General features: G+C 33.6%; 1 long non-coding RNA gene across 1 annotated transcript in view; it reads right to left on the minus strand.

Moving 5' to 3' along the window:
* LOC134739598 (uncharacterized) overlaps positions 1 to 21,038 on the minus strand; it is an 85,694-nt gene extending 64,656 nt beyond the window's left edge. Inside the window, exon 1 of the long non-coding RNA XR_010126422.1 lies at positions 20,915 to 21,038. This is a non-coding gene — a long non-coding RNA (uncharacterized LOC134739598). The remainder of the gene's footprint in view (positions 1 to 20,914) is intronic.
* Between the last annotated feature and the right edge of the window lie 783 nt (positions 21,039 to 21,821).

Genomic DNA, 21,821 nt, shown 5'->3' on the forward strand with positions numbered 1-21,821 from the left:
GCTCTTTTTCAAATAGTTACAGAAAAGACCAGAGAAGTAGGTCTTGACACATTGTGCTGACTTCATACAATCACACGGCATGCGTCTGGGCGCTGGTTTTAAAATGAAGAGCCTCCTTGTGACAGCTAAATGGCAAGGCTGTGGTTTTGAAAATATAAAACCATTATTATTTTATTCTTTATCCCCTTCCACACCATTATATCTTCTGCTTCTCCTGCCCAATTTACAAGAATCTAGACTTCGAAAGACACAGTACAACAACAACAACAATGGCCTTAACTAGCATCCATTTACATTATTTATATTTTATAAGGCAAAAATTAACTGGCACGGTAGTCAAGGTTATTGTGTAGTGAATATAAAAAAAATGAATAAACCGGCACAACCTGATTTTTTAAAATCTGTGGTTATTTCTAATAATATAATATTCTGCATAGGTTTTTTTTTTTTTTTTCCAGGTGAAGACTAGAGCACCAACTGAGGAGAAAAGATTTTCAGTGTCAGTGAAGTTAAAACATGTCAGCAGCAGTTGCTTCTGTGAATATTGTCTCACATGAAAGGAAGGATGGATTGAATTCATATCCGAAACAAGACAAGATTTTCCATCTGACCTCATTATGTGTTTCTCTGGAGTGCATCCCTGGGTTTCTGCCTGAACTGAAATTCGTTGTGGGGAAACCAAATATAAAACAGCTCGGTACTGCCATAACTGACGTGTCTTAATAAGATGGGGTATTTATTGTTTTGCCACAGTCCTCTCTTAACTCTAAAAGTCATTATGATGTGCTAGATCCCTTTGTTAAAGCAGTCCCCTTAAGTGAAGGCATGTACTAATGAAAAGGTTTATGCTATACGGCTGGAAACAAGGATGAAGTAGCATTACTGTGATAACAGAGATTCATATTGAGAAATATTTATGGAAAGATTTTTAGAGACTTGACTGTTGTATTCTTATAAATAATTAAACATACAAATTTTCATTGTTACAATATAGCCAGTTTCCTTTTCTGTGAGCATTGGTGATAGATTCAAAAATATATTGATTTAAGGAAATTTATAGCATTTTTCATTGCTCCTAGTAATACTAGAAAATTTTTCACAGGTCAGAAATAATAGAAAACTTTCCCCTAGATTAACCTTGTGCCACACAGACAGATTTTCTCTATTCTAATGTATCATAAGGAAAGGCATAATGTCTTTCAGTTTTATTTGTACAATGGCTTATATGTCTTTATGAGCATATATATTTGCATCTGTCATACTAATTGATAAAGAAATATGTCATTGTCTGTATTACTATATGTGTATAAATGTTTTTATATATGTACATACACACACTATGATCCTATTTTTCAAAATATAGTGAATGTAAGGAAAATATTAGTTAGAACTCCAACACCTACCACCACTAAAATATGTTTTAATAACCTTTGAGCTATTCTGTAAATTAAATTACCATTATACCTAAGAATAAATCAATGGCAATATACTGTTCAAAAAGTTAATTGCATAGATCTCTGTATATATATCTGTAAATTTATATATAATGTAGATATAGTGAGATGCATTATTTTGTTGAAATTAGTGTCACTCTTCTGTGTTTATTTATACTAAATAATTTGAAAAACATTTTAGATTTTTAGTTGCTATAGTAACACACCATTAGGCCATTTTTCCAATGTTGTATATTTTATAAAACGGTAAGTACAAAACTATAGATGTGATAAATAAGCTAACTTAGACAAGTTTTCGGTTTTCAACAGAATCCTTTGGTTGATATGTTCAGCATGGACTCTAAACATTTCTGGCACACAATGAACCTTTTAAATTTGCCACCTGAGGAGAACTATTGTTTTGGAAATTGAAATGCTGTGTAATCTGTGACACTTTTACTTTATAGAAAATAATTTTTTATTCAAACAGCAAAGAATTATGAAATATGCACTGCATTCTTAGCATTTTGCCTAAAGTTAGGGATGCAGAGATTACGGGGAGGTCCCTACATTCAAGAGGCCACCTATCAACTACAGAGCTCACTTCCTAGTATTAAACTGTTGTAAGCAACCAAATTAAAAACGTACATACATGAAAGTTCACCTTTTAAGAAGTGGAGCTTAATGTTACCTCCTTTGAAGTATGAGTAATTCCCAAATAATAGGGTAGGGAAAGGAGTTTTTTATTAGTAGGGAAACCTGATAAACCTACGTTTACCAAGTGATGATGGTTAATCTTATCAGTCATGTTAATGTAGATATCATGTTCTGCCACTATAATGTGATGAGAACAAATTTTCACCTCTCTGGTATTCTTTCCAAAAATTTATGTACTGACTAATCTAAGAAAAAAAAAAAATTAGACCAATCCAGATTGGGTGACGGTTCTACAGGATACCTAGCCAGTAATCCTGAAGACTGTCAAGGTTATAAAAAACAAAGAAAGCCTAAGAATCTTTCACAAGCCACTGGAGCTTGGGAAGCCAAGATAACCCAGTGCAAGGTAGTGCCCCGAATTAGACCTGAAACATAAAGAGAACATTAAGGACTAACTGGTGAAATGCAAATAAAGTCTGGAGTTCAGTTGAAAAATAAAACAATTTACATATAACTTTAAAGTCTAACAATTAGGTCTGTTACATTAGAAAAGATAAACTGTAGTTTTATCAACAGCAGATCAACTAAAAACTATCCAGTTATCAAGAATGAAGGAAAATTAGCACTCCAATAGCCAGGCTAATGTCACACAAGTATTGTGTCGCAGATTACAACATGTGAACCTACAATTAAGGATCTTGAAACATCTTTGGACAGTGGTTTTCAAACTCTTTTTCGCAGAGCACTAGGAGCTTCTCAGACAGCAGTATGGATGAGTGAGAAGACGTGACATTAGCCATGCACCTATCCCCAATTTAACGTAATATTTTATTCCACAAGAAGAATCCATGGCTTAGAAAAAATACAAGAAAATCAGTATGAAAAAATCAGTAACCTAGACAGGTGCTTATTAAACGTCAATGGGTATACACATCACAGGAGATCTTTAAAGGCCAATATTGATTCAGTAGTTCTGGGGTGGAGCCTGAAGTTCTGCATTTATGATGAGTAATGCCTACCCTAGGAGACGAAGATGTTGCTTGTCAGAGAAAAACACTGTAAGTAAGAGGGATCTAGCTCAAATGTTAAACTGTTCTCATGTCAGTACATTTCATAGAGGAAAGTTTGCTGTTATGTTTAATGGGTTTTATGACTTCAATAGCAACACATCAAAATCCTTCACAGTTAGTGAGTTGGAAAAAATTATGAAAACTGAGTTTTTTAAACTACACTTCTATGCATACCTCATCCTTCAGTCCCCTTAATCTAACTCGTATTTATTATAACAACCTCCAGAACCAGATCTTACACAGCCAAGTCCTCTATCTAGACTATCCTCTCATCATGTCATTCTATAACCAGCCATTTCATCAATGAATTTGGACCCAATTGAGATGTTCTTCTACCAATTACACTTTATCATACTCCACGTCAAGCTGAGCATCAGGTAGTTGCACTATCAATTACATCTTTCCAGGAAAAGGGAAGAAAATTGATGTTTTGGATTTGTAAAAACCCATGCTTTTGTATTTCATCTGGGCTCTTACCTGCCTACTCACATTTTAAAAATGTACTTCACATTGACCCTTAATACATTTTCCACAGGATTGTTCCAAGCTTTCTGCTCTTTTGGAGGTCATATTTTATTCCAAAACATTTAGCACTTGATCTTATTTTCTGCTACTCAAGACTGAGATTCTTGAACTCAAAATATCTTTCCCCCATCCTGATATTCCCTCAAACTACTGCACATCACATTTCCTTCAGAACTACGAACACACTCACTAAATGCTGGGTGGTTATTACTACCTGCCCTTGACTAATACTGTACTCCAGAAGGTGACCAAGGATCAATTTCCAATTCTAATGGCATTTTCTCTGATTTCTTAAGCATCTGACACAGTAATATAGCTGCTTTTAGAAGTATTTGGGGGCTTCTTCAATTCCAGATTGTCTCATAGGTTTTCTGAGCTTCTAACTAATTATTTGTATCTCCCTTGCTACCTTTAAAAAAAGTTACTGTAAAAGTAACTTGTAAACTTGTGTTTGAAATCAGAGGTCTAACTCTCTGGTTTTAAGTCTTAGTGCTACTATTTTCTAGCTTTATGATTTTGAGCAAGTTTGCTTCACTTTATGAGCTCTAATATTTTTATCTCAAAAATAATGATAATAATGACCATTATGTCACATTTCTGCTTTATGAATTGAATGAGATAATATATGCAAAATGTCTAGACCTGTGCCTGTCAGTAATGTTAGATAAATTGTCAGTTATTACTATTACATATCTGCAGTCATTCTTTTGGATAGCTTGTCTGATCTCATTTTATCTTTATATAATCTTATATCTACCTGTATTTCTAACCCAGTTTCTTGATATCAGCATTATCTCGCTTTATAACTCAGTTTCTAGATGACAATTGGAACCGGATAATTCTTTGTTGTGGGGAGCTGTCCTGTGCATTGTGAAATGTTTGGCAATATTTCTAGCCTTTACCCCCCAGATGCCAGTAGCAACCTCCAGTTGCAACAATGAAAACTGTCTCCAAATATCACCTAATGTCCTCTGGGGTCCAAAAGCACCCCTGGTTGAGAACCATTCTTCTAATCTTTTTTAAGGATATGCTTATATGGATGCCTCTTTGATGCCTCAATATATGGCCGAAGGTAAATGTATCATATTCTCAATAAACAAGTTTTGTATACTGTTTTATCTACTTTCCTAAGTAGCCATAATGGAAAACACATAGTAATCTTGACTTTCCTCGCTCTTGCTTTCTACAATTAGTCAGTAAATTGTGTTGAATATGCAATCCCAATTTTCTCACCATTTATCCCTTGTGCATTCTCACTGACATTACCAGAATCAGTTCCTCATTCTTTCAACAGAGTTTTGCTGACATTCACTCAATCATAGACACACTCCAGTGACAATAAGACAGAGTCATCACGGGCCTTATATTTTAGTGGGGGAAATAGGTAATCAACAAGTAAACAAGATTAATAAATTGTATACTTTTGAGTAGTGATATATGCATGAAGAAAATAAAGCAGAGTAAGGGGATAGAAGATGAATAAAAGATGGCATTTTAATTAGTGTATTGGTAAAGATGTCTTAGGCAAGGCAAAATTCCAGCTCCTTTCTGTGAAGAACCTAACCATGCAAAGATCTGGGAATGGCAGGGGGAAGGCATAACAGTTTTAAGTTGGTAATATACTTAGCACTTATGAGAAAGAGCAGTGAGGTTATAGTATTGAAGGTTACTCAATATGTGGGTGTTTGTCTAGGTTAGATTTAAAGAGAAAGTGGAACCAGGTATAGATACACAAATAAAAATCCTAGATGTCACCAAAAATGTAATGAGCATGAGATGGATCTAAAGTGATAAAATTTTAGCAAGTCACTTGATTTCTCTGATTTTCATATTTTTAATTACCTTGATTTTAGCTGACTCTAAAACTTAATTATGCATTGTGTTGGGATTGTGTATAAAATATAAATTTTAACCAAATGTATTCATGTATTCTATAAAAATTCACCATTTATGAAAGTTATGTTCAAGTTCTAGATTCAAAGAAGCCAATGTTCATGTTAGCTTTATAAAACTGAGGAACATCTGTACATAAATATATATCTCAAGATATTTCAAAAGCATTTGAAACACATATTTTCATATAATTATGACAGCATTAGAATTATCCATTAAAAACATGTGAATTTTAGTCTAATGCTCTTAAAATTCACTTAAAAAACACTATGAGACCAGATAATTAATTTCAATATAACAATTACACATGGAAGTTACGTTGTATAAGTGATTTAACATGTAACATACTTTGAAAAATTAACATAGTCCAAAAAATTAGTTCCAAATGTTTGCAATGCCCCAAACAACAACTAAAATTAACGGTGTGTCAATGCTTTGCCTTCAAATATTATTTTTTGCCCCCTCCAACCTCTCCTTGCTCCTACTTTAAAAGTTTATTACTCAAATGCTAAAACTGCCTATGGGCAAATATATACATATATATATATAGTTGTTGTTGTTTTAAAGTTGCTAAGGATACATTTTATTTGATCTTTTTTGTTTGTATATCTTTTTGTTTTGTGCTGTTTGTTATGTTACCTTTGATTATTAGACTTGGAACATAATCTAGGAGTTATGTGTGCTCAGTTTCTATAGATCCTGGAGTGAACTAAGGACAGAGTGGCAGACTTAATTTAGAAATCTCCCACTTTTTTAATACTTAAGTCAAATCCTTAGCTCTATTCTAACATAAAGCTTTATATTTACAGATGCCCTCATTAACCCTTTTGCTGTCAAGACAGATACCTTCTGCTTCTACTAGTCCCCACCAGATTAAATTACTTGCATCAGGTCTCTATTACGTCTCCACTTGAGCTAGTGCTGTGTAGCAAAACAACACTGGTAGGGAGTGAATGGTTATCAAGAGAAAGTTTACTTTCAGTGTTAAGAATTAATTTAGCTGAATTGGTGCAGTGAAAGAGGTAAACACAATCCCCTCACTGTTGTTTGTCAGGGTGTGTTATATCACCCAGGATTGCTATGTCAATAATCTGCCTGGCCTGCAAGCTAAAAATCTAAGATTGCTCGGATGACTGACAGGCTGGAGATAGCTGATAATTCTAAGGAATTGGAGGTGTAAAATCTTTAAGGACCACGTCTACAGTATAAATGCCAGGGTATCTCCACATCACTCTGTACTTACAAAGGCAACAGCATTGTTAATGGCAGCCTGTCTGTCCATCAAGTTTGCTACCGGCGGCTTTATCCCTCTTTCACTCCTTATCTTTCTTTGCTGTGTTTATTTCGAAATCAGCTGCAGAATAAATTGCCTCTTGTCTTCACCTCCTACACTGACTACAATGATATGTTCTGTAAAGCTTAAAATCATGGTGTTTTTCAAGCACTCCTTTTTTCAGAACACTGACTTCTAATTTTGTTTGTTTATGAATATGTATTATTTATCTTGTGGGGGCTTTTAAAACACTAAAAATGACTCTTATTTACTTGGTGAATGCTCAGGATCTAGATAAAGATATTTGTGTGATATTTCACAGAGAAAAAATAAATAGAAGTAATTAATATAATCATTTTGTTATTGTTTTGAATAATTAATTAGATCTGATCTGTTTTAATTAAATAGTTAAAATTAAAAGGCAGCCAATTTCAGAGCAAATAGCACATTTCTATTAATTGAGTTCAGGAATTTAGTGAAGTTTAAAGTATCTCTCCTTTATGCACATCTGCCCAGTTTCACTTTTCTAATTTATGACCAAAGGAAAGAAGACAATTGTAGCTCAGCAGACTTGAGGATCAAGATTAGAGTTTATGAAAAATGTCCAAGTTCTGCAGCAATCCAAACCCTCCTACACTGCTAGCGTGTGTACAATTTGAGACAACCACTTTGGAAAACCCGTGGCTAAACCTACTAAAGATGATTATACACACACTTTATGAACCAACAACTCCTCTCCCAAAGATACACAGGTATGCATTCTCCAAAAGACATAAAAGAACCTAAACAACTACTTGTAAAAGGCAAGAAAAATGCCCATAAAATACGAACAATTGCATGTATGCATACTATTTTTAATATAGATAAAATAAAATAACTAAGCATTGATCAACACTAGAATGGATAAATTGTATTATATATTCATCCAATGGAGTACCATATAGCAATGAAAATGAAGAAATTGCAGCTATACATGTTACATAGACGAATCTCACAAACATAATGTTGAGCCAAAGAAGCCAAACATATACACTGAATGATTCTGTTTACATAAAATTCAGACCCATATCTACCTAATCAGAACAGAGGTGATTCTTGGGGTGATCTGGGCATGAAGAAAGCCCTGGGATTCTGGCACTGCTTTATGTCTTCATATGGGTGCCAGTCACATGTTGGGTTTGTTTATTTGCTGGGTTAATCAATATGTGCACTTATTATTTGTGAACTTTTCTGCATCTATGTTAGTACTTCAAAAAAAAAAAACTTTTAACATTAGAAAAGCATCCAAGTTTTCAGGCAGTGCTTGCAACTACACACCAAATTATAATTCTTTCTAGATGATATTTATTGGTTATTTGCAGAGGGAGATGAAAGTAAGAAAAAAGAGAGCAACAGATAATCTGGGAAAGGTGTATATATGCCAGATTGATCTGAGTAATAAAGAGTTTTCTGAAGATTAATCCATGCATTTTTAACACGGACACACACATATACTTGTGTATATATATTTAAATGAGCATTGTCGCTTCCTATATTGGTGAGTAATGAAGGCAAATATTTGTGAATCATTTTGCAGCATAAAAAGTTCCTGAATTATGCTAAGTATTTGAACAGAAATATTCATTTTTGTTTGGACTGGATGTGAATGCAATATCAGAAATATCATTTATTCATTCACAAAATATGTGGAGCACATACACATCTGAGTTGAGCATTGTGCTAGGGCCAAGGATATGGAAGTACGATGCAGAGTCCTTGCCTTTATGTGGAACACAGTGACCGTGTTTTCTCCAAAAGACCTATGAACCGCTTAACACTGATCAATATTTTAAATGTCATCTCAGTAGGTTCTATTGCTTACAGCACCTGACTCAAAAAGTTGGCTAATGGTTTATTTCCATTTCTAAAACACAACCCTCAGGAGGCAATATTTGGCTATGATATATTTTAAATTAACTCTCTTCTTCTCTCTTGAGCTCCCTCCTCTCCCATTACTTTCCCCCTTTCTTGCCTTTTTCTCTTCAACCATGACATTAAAAAATATCAAAGAATATATTTGCTAATTTTAATTCATTTTATACCTGTGACAGTAATTAAACAAGGAAATTCATTACTATCATTACCATTATACTTTTATCATTACCGTTGCTTTGATATAAAATAATGAATAGTTAGAATAGAAATCTATTATCAAAATTATCTTGTGTGTGAAAAAAAGATTTTATTCCTCAGAATTATGTTATCTTAAATTGTCAGGGTAACTGAAAGGTGAAGTTTCTAGAGTCTAAAATTTGATTTAATTTCAATTTAATATTTTGTTATAAAAACAAACTGGTACCATTCTAAATCTCTGTTGTTTTGAATATTTCAGTAACTATTTTTTAATGTGGAAATGTTTTAAGAGTATTAACTTTTTCTATTTTCTCTTGAGCAAACTTCATTTTTGGTTGAGCTATATTTATAACAATGTAAAGTTAAATTTCTCTATAGCTCTTTCTAGTATTGTCAACTAATTCTACCTAACCATTGAACAAGCAATGATTATTTAATATATACTAATGTTTTAAATAATGTCTGACTGCATCTCATCAATGTCAACCTTTTTAAAATCTTGAATATTTGGTCTTTGTAACTTTAAACATCCAAATGCTAAGAAGGTAAAAATTTTAATTTGCATCCATATATCTGTAGTAGTATCAGAGAAGGTTTGAAGCAAGCCTGTTACTCATAAAAATTTACTCTCTTTTCTCTGAATTACTTCACAAATCATATTGTAGCAGAACTTGTCAATAGACTAACCACTATGAAGACAATAGTTTTTATTCTCCCCTGGGCTTTTAGCAAATTTCAGAGTCTCTTACCAATCTGTCTTCATCATGGGTGTGATAATAGCAAATAATTTCAAAGCATTAGTCCAAGAAGAGACACCAGTTGATCATAGGAAGTGTTCTAATTAAAACCAGTTTGGTAGCTCTTATGTTCTTATGAATACTAGCAGGTAATAATGACAATAAGGATTAACAAAGGATGTGGAGGGGCATTCTAGATAAGAGAATACAATATACAAATGCATGGAAATGAGAAATGGGTCCAAGGAACTATGATTAGGCCAATTTGGCAAACAAGCAGAGCTTACTTAAAGGACAGTGAGAGACAAGGACAGGTTAAGGAGCTACATAATGCTAGAATAAATAAATTTGGTCAGTGCTGAAAATGTTTCAGCATAAATATGACTTTTAAGAAATGGTATTTTCAGATCTTCTTCTAAAGACATTCAACAAGAACTAGCATGGGAAGACTTGAGCAGACGGAAGACTCTTAAGTAGTTATTGCTATAGAAAAGACTATAGGTGGCTGAGTGACTCTGTATTAGTTTAATGAAAGAATAGAGACAATATAAGACAGTATGAGTAAATGTAAGACTAAATCTTATTGACTTGTACATGCCAGGAATATATTTTTTAATATTTCTTATAAGAACTTGACAAAGCAACATATGCCATTGGATATAACCATAAAATATTTCACAATACCTAAGAAACACTCGACCTTTTTATTTATATTCAAATTTTGCTACTATGCCATCTTTTTGGCTTATGACTCACAACATTTTAACCATATATAACTACTTCATATAATTTTATAAATAAATCCTCACTATAATAGACACTGTAACATTAATCCACAAAGAGAGCTGAATCTGCAATATAAGAGATAACATTGCAGTGCCCTTGAGTAAGTTTACCTCTTTAAGCCTAATTTCTTCAATTGTAAATTGGAGACAATAGTAGTATTTATCTATAGGATTGTATCAAATATTTATAACTATGCAGCTATGAAAGTCAACTGCATTTTCAACACAGTGCTTGGCAATCTCCTTTGTCAGACCACTATCTTCCACTTAATAGGAGCTGATAATTTTGCCAATTGTTTCACTACTACAAAACATGGGCCATCATCTTTCTACCTCCAACAGTAGTTTACTCCACTGATTTTACCACCTCCAATAACAATCTCCTTTTTCCTTTCCAGCCTTTATTCCCACCTCATTCCAAGGCCAATACTACATGATTTAGATTTTTTAAGAGGGCACTCATTTATGGTACACATTTCTGTATCAGTTTTTTTTTGCCAAGTAACAAATCATTTCAAAACTTAATGACTTAAAGCACCATGAATTTATTATTTCTCACAGTTCTGTAGATTAAATTCTGCTAATCTTGTCTGGGCTCATTCATGTAGCTACTTTCAAACGATGGATTGGATGAGGACTCAGCTAGGGTGGCTGGGCCTCACTCTCTCTGGGGTCTTTCATCCTTAGGGAGGCTAGGCAAGACTTCTTCACCTTGTGATAACGGCGGCATTTCAAGCGGGCAAGGTCCAATGTCCAAGTGCTTACGAAGTCTCTGTTTTCGTCCTGTATGCTGATGTCATATTGTTCAAATAAGTTATACTATCAAAGCTAGAGTCACTGTTAGAAGGGACTAGAAAAGACAGTGATATAATTCACTAGAGGACATTACTGTAGCAAAATACTATGATGACCTTTTGTGTGGATTAAATCAAATAATGCACAGAAAGTTCTTAGCATATGCCTAGTACATAATATGCACTCAGTTAATGTTAGCTACTATTTAAAAATTAGTAATGGCATTCGTGATTATATATTTATATAACTGTCAGTCTTACTGAGAAACTATTTTGCTTACTATAAACTGGTTTTTACCAATGTTCCTATGAACTGCCTCTGTTCTTACCCAACACCTATCTTTACTCAAGATTTAGCACTTGGATACAGCTCCTAAAGCAATTCTAGTTTCAAAGTATCTCAATAAAAATAAATATCTTACTGAATGTTCCATAATGCAATGGACAAGAGAATTTATATTATATACCACACAACAGAAACTTAATCAAATTCCATGTTATAATATCTGATTTTCCCCCAATTTGTTCTGTCATGTCATCTGCTTTATCATTTCTAATCAGCCTCCAAAATCCGTTCTCTTGCCTAAACAATTAACATCTCATTCTCACCAAGTATCTATTACTTGGGTAATGGAAAGTCTGGTAGCCTTAATTAAAATAATCTTCCTGTCTTCTTAGATATGCCCAACTCCATCCCTCCAACCTAATCTAGGAGAACAGAGAAAATCTCAAGAGTTTCAAGTCACACATATTCTTTAAAATAAAGAAAATCAAATTGAAACAAAGAAATATTAAGGATTAAGCTGTTTAATATACTACTGATTAGGAGTTAAGAATATAGAGAAGGACAAGATAATTTCACTGAAATTATTTTCATGCCTGACTTTTTTAACTGACCATTAAACAAAGCACTAAGATCAATGGGGCAACACATGTGTTCAAAGTGCTTCACTGTGAATGTCAGTAACATGTACTCTTACTCCAAAAAGAATAGACTCGGCAGCATGCATTGGTCACGTCATGCACCATGCTTTTTTGAAACTCTCTACTTATTAGAGTGTTTTCTTTTGTGTTTCTCACTCACACTCTCTGGAACTTGAACTGATTGCCTCTGCTGTGTACTAACTGTAGACCTTCCCACTGGTCCCCTGACACAGAATCAAGCTCACAGTTTCCACACTCACACCTGCTATTACCCTCTCCTTCAAACACACCATTTATCTTGACAGTAAGTAAACTTATCTCAGGAAGTATTCCTTGTGGAACTGTAGTTTGTCTTTTGGATTATCTGAAAGATCAAATTTTAACTTCTCCTTTGATATCAAACATTGGTCTTTTCCTTCCTTGAGAAAGCCTTAAAATGTACCTTTTCATTTCAGGTAGAAAACACACGAGAGTGATGATAGTAAGTAGCATTTAAGTTTGCACATGTAGGAGATGCTTTGGAAGTTCTTATTTTTTCATATCAGTCTGATATAAAGAATAACATTGTTCAAAAAATGCTATAAAAATGGTCTCTGTGCTTCTGAGTGAGAAAGACTTTGGCTGTTGGAATAAATCCTTTGTCAATCTCCTTTTCAAGGAAAAATAACAACAAAGACTTCAGAAAGCTACACCAGCTGAGAAAGTGTTTTTGTGAAACATTATGACTTCAGACAAAATAGTAATCATCAGCTTGAAGAAGGAAAGTTTATGTATAAGTGCATATATATAGCTGCTTTCCAGATGTAAGATGGGTTTGAAGGGATACAAAGAAGCTATTAACAAGATTGTTGTTAGCTGAAGATATTCAATAACTAGATTGTCTGTAGCAAGATTATCTTGTGAAAAAGATAAACCTCACATTTGGACCATGATGGAATGGCATGGCAGAGTAATAAACTATAGAGGCAAGGGTGTGAACAATTTGGTGTAGGAGGTCAAAATAGTCTAGTATATTTATCTGTACTCATAACTTTGCACTTCTGTGTGCTTTTTGTATTGCTTAAAATCACACAATTTATTTTTGAGTTGTAATAAGACATTTACTTACAGACTTCAGACTTATTTATGTATTTATTCAGTGAAAATAATTCTTTCCTTCCCTCCCAGTTTCCAGGTAGAAGTTAAATGATATATATTTCTGATCACATATTGTGAAATATGGAATCTCTATGCAATTTTACATATATTCCAAAAGGAGTTTTACACATAAGGAAATAATTTGTACTCACTGAAGTAATGAGGGAGATGGACAAATCATCAGATTTCCATGAAAAGTTTACAATGGAGCTAAAGGATTGGTCCATTAGATGTCAGAACTGGTTATAACAATATATGGTGTATACCAAACGGTTTGAGAAAAAAATGCCATTAAAGGTAAATTTTTTAATAATGTTGATTAGTTTTTAGAATTCAGTGACTATCACATGTAAATTTTAAAAATGTTAGAAAAGAAAGTATAATTAAATAATTAAAAATCACCTAGCAATATCTGTTAACATTTTAAAATATTTCTTCCAATAATTTTTTCATGTGGAAGAATATGCCTTTATAATGTTTAATTGGGATTATACTGTAACTATGTACCTAATAATGTATCTAGCTTTTATCACTTAACATAATTTTAAATGTATTTTATGAGTATGTTTTCCTTATTTGTTTAATTTACCCCAGTTTTTATGCCACCTAGCAATGTATGATAGTAGGTTCAAGCACCCTCACCATCAAAAAGATAAAGTTGTTAGCTATATATTTTATTTGCAATTTTTACTTGAAATGAGGCCCTGTTCTTGTGACCCTTTATGACCTTCTGTTATCTTTTGAGAATAAGCATTGTTCATTTTATTCATTGGTGGTTAATATTGTTTTCTAAGTGGCTAGTGAGAGTTATTTAAAAATCATAAATATTAATCTGTCCTGTGATATTTCGTACAATTTTTTTTCTCATTTTGTTGTTCTTTTTTAATTTTTTAGTGAAACATACTTGTAGTGGTTTATTACTATGTCACCTTAGCCAGGCTGCAAATATTTTCCAAAATTTCCTTTCCTATAAGGTTCTGGGTTCATACTGGCTACCAAAGACATTTGCATAAATGCAGGAGGCAGAAATGAAGCAGCAGCCATATTCTTATGCTCAGTAGATTAGTATAGAGTACCATCCATTGTATCATCTCACACTTGTCACTGATCTGTAGTCTCACTTGGTTTACATGGGCCCCATCAGAAAGCCTCCTTACAGCTTTTTAAAGTCCTGAACCAAGTGAGTGTGCAGGTTTGTGGTAAAGAGCTGCAGGTTCACCGCATATCGACCCTGCAGCAGTTTAAGGCAGAGAGAGAATGATGTGGGTTCCAGTTAAGGTAGTAAGTCCCTTATCATGAGTGTTTCATATCTAGTTTTCCTTTCTGACTGCTAATCTGGCTGATGGTTAATAGCTTCACTCTCAATACCAGAGGCAGTGACAACTGCATTGCAGAGATGCTTATTCCAATTTTCATAATTGTGTGAGGCCTAGTCTGCATATAAAATCCCTTATTCTATATCATTAATATTGTTCTGCTTCTCTGATTGAACCTTGACTGAGACAGAAACAGCTAATGGAAGGGGTTCCAGATCAGTAGCCACTAGCCACTGTGGCTATTGAGCACTTGAAATATTATTAGTAAGGTTTGAGAATGGCTGTATCTATAAAATCCACACCAGATTTCAAATACAGTAAGAAAAAAATGAAAATATCTCATTAATAGGCCATATATTAACTACATATTAAAATAATATTTTTCATATATTGATTTAAGTAAATATTAATTTTGCTGATTTTTACATTGTTAATATGGCTACTAAATATTTTAACAATACATCAGTGGCTTGCATTTGTAGCTCACCTTGAATTTCTATTAGACGCTAATATTCAAGAGGAATAGAACCTTAGAAATGAGTTATTAGAATTGGCTCCAACATTTCTGGAATTGGTCTCTGGTCTGACTAGATTAAAGGTGTTAATGATCCTTTTTCCATTTGTGAAGGGAACTCTCATAGTCCGAGGGAAGCACTGGTAAATCAGATACTTAATTACCACCTGTAGATACCTATAATAAAGTACCTGTAGAAGGCAAAGCTTTGAGTGTCAAAACTTTAGTTACTCATATAAAATATAATAGTGAAAGTAAGGCATATGCTGATGGTGGTTAGTTTCTTTTAAGTGCACCAGAGAACTTCAAGAAAGAAAATGTTAGAGAAAGAAAGAACTTAGAAGTTCAGGGCTTACATTCCCAGTTCAACAATACTTTGCAGTATTGTTGGAATATGTAATCTCATTTTTGTATAATCCCTTACCTGAGTATGTCACTAAATTTCTTTTACCTGAACCTGAGATATAACTAATATTTTTTAAGATTAGTTTCCAACATGTTCATTAACAGATACAAAACAACCCAGTTGATTTTATTCTATTGATTTTTTGCCATTTTTATTGAGAGATTTACCATTATGTATCTGCAGTTGACAAAATAGATATTTAGCTACAAATTAGATAAAGTAGGATGTCTATACATTTGCTTGTTCAAGTTGTCTCAAAAGCAAAAGATATGCACATAAATGGTAATTAAATTTACTTGTTTTTGAGTAATATGCACATGAAGTTTCTTTCTATTGTGACATATAATCTTCCTGAAACTACTTTTTCTATTTTCTTTCTTTTTTTTTTTTTTTTTTTTTTGAGACGGAGTCTCACTCTGTCACCCAGGCTGGAGTGCAGTGGCGTGATCTCCACTCACTGCAAGCTCTGCCTGCTGGGTTTACGCCATTCTCCTGCCTCAGCCTCCAGAGTAGCTGGGACTACAGGTGCCCGCCTCCACGTCCAGCTAATTTTTTTTTTCTTTGTATTTTTAGTAGAGACAGGGTTTCACCTTGTTAGCCAGGATGTTCTTGATCTCCCAACCTAGTGATCCACCCGCCTATATTCTAATTTATATAGAGCTATATAGATGACTTCTGATTACCACTTTCATTTCCAACGGACAAAATAAATAAATAGTTTAATGAAAGATTAGGGTCAATTCTATTTTATTTTCCATAATAAAAATAGCTTTATTTCCTTGATGAACTTTACAATAATATGTTCATTATAAATATTTTAAACAAGATATTAAAATAGAAGAAGAAAGATCAGCCAAAGTCTTACTACAGAGAGATTATCACTATAAGCCTATCTGTCAACATCATTCTGGTTTGATTTATAGTTTTATAAAAATTAAGTCATATTGTGTTTGTCATTTGGATAAGTGGTAATAGGAAATTTTCTATGTTAAAAATCAGGGACCTTCTTATCTTAATGTTTGAAAAATCTTAACCTACTAAACCATTTCCACATCCCTGAATATTTAGACTTAAAGCTCTTCTTTTGTTGTGTGTGCTACTAGAAATTTACAGTCTATCCCTTGTTGCTGCCATCTGCTGACACCTTGCTCCTTCTCTTTATTCTTTTTTAACATATTGTAACCCAGATCATTGGTCTGCACTCTACCCCAACACCACCCATTATCTAAAATGGTTTCAATGTGACGATACCTAAAATAGATTTTTCTCTCATTTCCAATGAGCTTGTTCACTCTCTTATCTACACACTCTTGTGATCAAGCCTTAGTTTTGTTACCCAACCAAATAAACAATTATCTAACAACTGCTTATTTCAGATCACTTGTTCACATTCTTCCCTAACAGCTATTCTTTTGACTTCCTTGGAACCCTGAGTGCAACAATCCTCAACTTTCTTCTTGTTTGTAAATACACATTTTTATTTTAAAATCGTATCCCAAACTTCATGATTTAACTTTTTTTAAATTAATATCCTAAATTCTCTTGCTCATATGTTTGCACCATACCTGTTTGGAGAAATCCCATTCCAGGAATAACCCAAAATATTTCCCATACTTCTGCTTTGAAGAAAATAACATCACCTGGAATACTGTTACTACACCCATAAATTCAGTTACCAAATTTTATAGGCCCTTCAACTCTGTTTCCCTAGTCAGAGAAAACACTTCAGATACTTATTTTATCTACTGTTCTTCTCAGTGAACCTATTTCAGAATAAAAAAAATTAAAATATGCCTATTATTAAAGCCTATGTCATAAATTTTTCCAATATTTGTTCCTGGAAAAAATAGTTATTCATCCACATATTATAACCCAATCTCTCAACTATGTTTTGGATCTCAAAACCTGCCCACTCTCTGTAATCTCACTTTCCCCCACTGTTCATATAACACCAAGTTATTCCTCCAATTGTGTTATTTCCCATGTTAAATATCTACAGTGTCTCTGTAAACTACCCCCAAACTGAATAGTTTAAAACAACAACGGACTGACTTCTGGTTTAACAACATGAGAGCTCTGCTGACCCACTTCTCAACAAAACTGATGGAAATTATGCAGACAATGCAATTGTATGAAGCTTCTGGAAATAGTCCTAAAGGAAACAGCAAATAAATATCTAGTGAAAAAAAATCTACAAAAATTCAGTAAGAGAGATAACAGTCCACAGTATTTGAATGAAGATTGTTGCAGATTAGAACACAGGACTTACTCTAACATCAGCTCCCAGTATAGGGCTTTCTTCTTAGGAAGATAAAGGATTCTCAGATTCATTCTGTCCTCAGCTGCCTATTGTTGAGGCTGAGTGTGGTCACAGGTGGAGACTTCCTCTTAGTGCCCACCCACTATTTATGAAAGGTAGGTTCTAAGCAGGTGCAGTATGCTAAGAATAATGGGGTTCTGATAGCTCTTCTTCCTGTTCATAAGCATGTGTTTCCAAGTTAGGAAATGCAAGCAAAGAGGACATCATTATTATTTCCTCCCCTTCCACCAGGTGCTCAGCTCCCAGAGTTGATGTGTCACTCAGCAAAAAACTTGCCTTTGTCTCCACCCCTAGCTTCAGAGCCTGGGCTCAGAGATTTCGCCTGGGGGAGAAGCATAACAAAAAAACAATAGCTCCTAATCTGTCCCCAAGTTAACTGACTTTATTTGCAACAAAGCATGGGGAAGTTTGAACCTAAAGCTACTCTAAAAAATATTGGACATTGTGGTGAAAGGCAATTTGAAGATTCATGGATCTAATAAAGATATAGCCTGGAATGTAAGGTGGTAATTTGCAGAAAATAACCCAAGGATAAGACAGCTGGGAGGAGCACTCCTGGGGCCAGAACAAATACGGAACACTAACCTCAGAAAGTATTCACTCAACAGGACCACAATTTGATTGGATTGATATGATTGAATTAATGGAGGCATTTAAGCCTCGGGATATTGATGAAAACAATAGGGCCATCAGTAGGTGCTACTAGTGGAGTTTAATAGCTGGATGTGGTCAGAAAAGAGTGGAAGAGCACCCTACCAATACAACTGACATCCCAAGATAACTGTGGGCATGCCCAAAACTATACTTCCCTGAGTCACAACATCAAAGGCTTACCACAGTTAAGGAGACAGGGGTAGACTTCAGTAAAATAATTCAGCCAGTCATTAAACATACAAGCAAAGAAACACTGGAACAGGAGGACCAGTACTCAGAGTTGCTATAATATAGTGTCTAAAAGGACCAATTTCAATAAAAAATTATGAAACCTGCAAAGAAATAGAGGAACATGACTCATATGCTGGGAGAAATAGCAGGAAACAGAAACTGCCTGGAAGAATACACAGATGTCATATTTAATAGTAAAAAACAAAAACTAGTGGAAATGATTAAGGAAGTAAAGGAAGGTATGTTGGAATGTTATACCGAATAAAAAAATCAACAAAAAAGTAGAAATTAATAAAAAGAACTAAATGAAAATGCCAAAGTTAAAAAGTATAATAATCTAAATACAAAATTTACTTGGGGGGCTCCTCAGAGAATTGAACAGGCAAAATAAAAACTAGCAAACAAAGATAAATGGATATAGATTATGGAACTTGAAAAAGAAAAAGAAAAAAAGCATGGAGAAAAATGAACACAGCCTCAGAGAAATGTGAGGCATTATTAATCACACAAACATACATGTACTAAGAGTACATGGAGAGGAGACAGAAGAAAAAGAACAAATATTCAAAAAAATTACTGGAACTACTCGAAGTTATTGAAAAACAATAACCTAGGCATCCAGGAAGCTCAATGAACTCCAGGTAGTATAAACACAAAGTAATCCATGAACAAATCATATTAAAAAGAATGAAACTTTCTGACAAGGAGTACATTTGAAAGCAACAAGGGAAATATGTCCCTTCACTTACAAGAAAACTCCAAAAAGATTAACACGCCTGACTTACTGGCAGAGATAACAGAAACCAGAGACATTGGGATGATATATTTAAAATGCTCAAAGAAAGTTTCAACCCGGACTCCTCTATTCAGGAAAGCTTTTGTTCAAAAAGTGAAAGTGAAAGAAAGACCTTTACAGATAAACAAAATCTTAAGAGAATGTGTTGCTAGCAGACCAGCCATACATGAAATACTTAAGGAAGTTCTTCAGTATGAAAGCAAGTTACACCAGATGGAATTTTCAGTCCAACTTGAAAAAATAAAGAATATTGTAGAAAAATCATGTAATTATTAAAAAAGTGGCATATTTTCCTCCTTTCTTCTCATACCTGATTTTAAAAGCAGTGGTATAAAATGATATGTATATAATGCAACATACCATTGAGCCTATTGCATATAGAAATATAATATGTGTGCTATATTTGTCAATAAGAGCACAAATAAGGTGGAAGGGAGTAAAGTTTTAATGGCCTAAAATTACAAAAGAGGTAAAATAATACTTAAAATATGTATTGTTAAGTTTGTAACATTAATAGATGCAATATGTGTAGAAAGGATACTACAAAAAGTGAGGCAGGGAATAGAGTTGTATAGGAGTAACAATTCTATATCTCACTAGAATCAAACTGAGATAAATCTAAAGCTAATTTGGATAAATTTCAATGTATATGGTAAACCCTAGAGCAAGTGCTAAAAGCATATAAACCATAAACAAATTTAAAAAAATTAAATGCCACTTAAAGAATGTTTACTTAATGCAAAAGAAAGCTATAAAAGAGAAATAAAAGAACAAAAAGGACCTTGGAGCATATAGAAAACAATGAGTAATTGGCATAAGTCCAGTTATATCTATAACATTAAATGTGAAAATATTAAACAATGTAATGAAAAGGCAGAGCTTTTCAAGTTGGATTAAAAAAATTCAATTATATACTATCTAAAGGTGACACACTTTTGATTGAGAATAGACCTACAACAAAAATATGGAAAATATATATTATGCAAAGAGCAAACACTTACAAAAGGTAAAAATGTAAATATTTATGTTATATATATTTTACCACAATGAAAAATACTAGAAAACTGAATTCAACAACATATTTTTAAAATTACACAACAGGATCAAGTGGGATTTAGCCCAGGATAAAGCAAGGTTAGTTCAAAATCTGAAACTATATTAATGGGATGCATTGTATCACTTGAATAAAATAAAAAATCAGTCAGATACAGTGGCTCGTGCCTGCAATCCCAGCACTTTTGGAAGCCAAAGCACACAGATTGCTTGAAACAAGAAGTTTGAGACCAGCCTGTGCAACATGATGAAACCCCATATCTACAAAAAATACAAAAACTTACCTGGGTGTAATGACACTTGCCTGTAGTCCCAACTACTTGGGAGGCTGAGGTGGGAGGATTGTTTGAGCTGGAGAAGTCGAGATTGAAGTGAGCCATGATGATATTACTGCACTATAGCCTGGGTGAAAAAGTGAGATCCTGTCTCAAAAACAAGCAAACAAAGTCACATGATCATCTCAGTAAATGGGCAAACTCCATTTGACACAATCCAGCATGTGTTCATGATTAAAACTCTCAAGAAACTTGAAATAAAAGAAAAATTTATAAAACTAATGAAGAGTATCTGTGTTATGCCATTTTTTCATTGCTATAAGGAAATATCTGAGGCCAGATAATTTAAAAAGAAAAGAGGTTTAAAACCAACCTGAAAGCTAGATGAAGAAATAATTAAAATTAGATAACTGAATAAAATTGAGATGCAAAAATCCATACCAAAAAAATCAATGAAATAGTTTGTTCTTCAGAAATATAAACAACATTGATAGACTGCTAGCTATCTTAAAAAAGAAGATCTAAACGAGTACAATCAGAAATGACAAAGATGACATTACAACTAGTCACACAGAAATACAAACTCCTCAGAGAATACCATGAACAACTCTATGCACACAAATTAGCAAATCTAAAGAAAATGGATACATTCTGGGAAATACATAATCCCCCAAAATTGAATCAGGAAGAAATTGAACCCTGAATAGACCAATATCAAGCTCTGAAATTGAATCGGTAATGAAAAATCTATCAACCACAAAAAGCCCTGGACCAGATGAATTCTACCAGATGTGCAAAGAAGAAATTATATCAATCATACTGAAAGTATTCCAAAAATTTGGGTAGAGGCTGCTCTCTAACTCATTCTATGAAGCCATCATCAGCCTAATAACAGAATCTAGCAGAGACACAATGA

The sequence above is a fragment of the Pongo pygmaeus genome, chromosome 4 (assembly GCF_028885625.2).
Source record: "Pongo pygmaeus isolate AG05252 chromosome 4, NHGRI_mPonPyg2-v2.0_pri, whole genome shotgun sequence".
In the NCBI taxonomy this organism is placed as follows: Eukaryota; Metazoa; Chordata; class Mammalia; order Primates; family Hominidae; genus Pongo; species Pongo pygmaeus.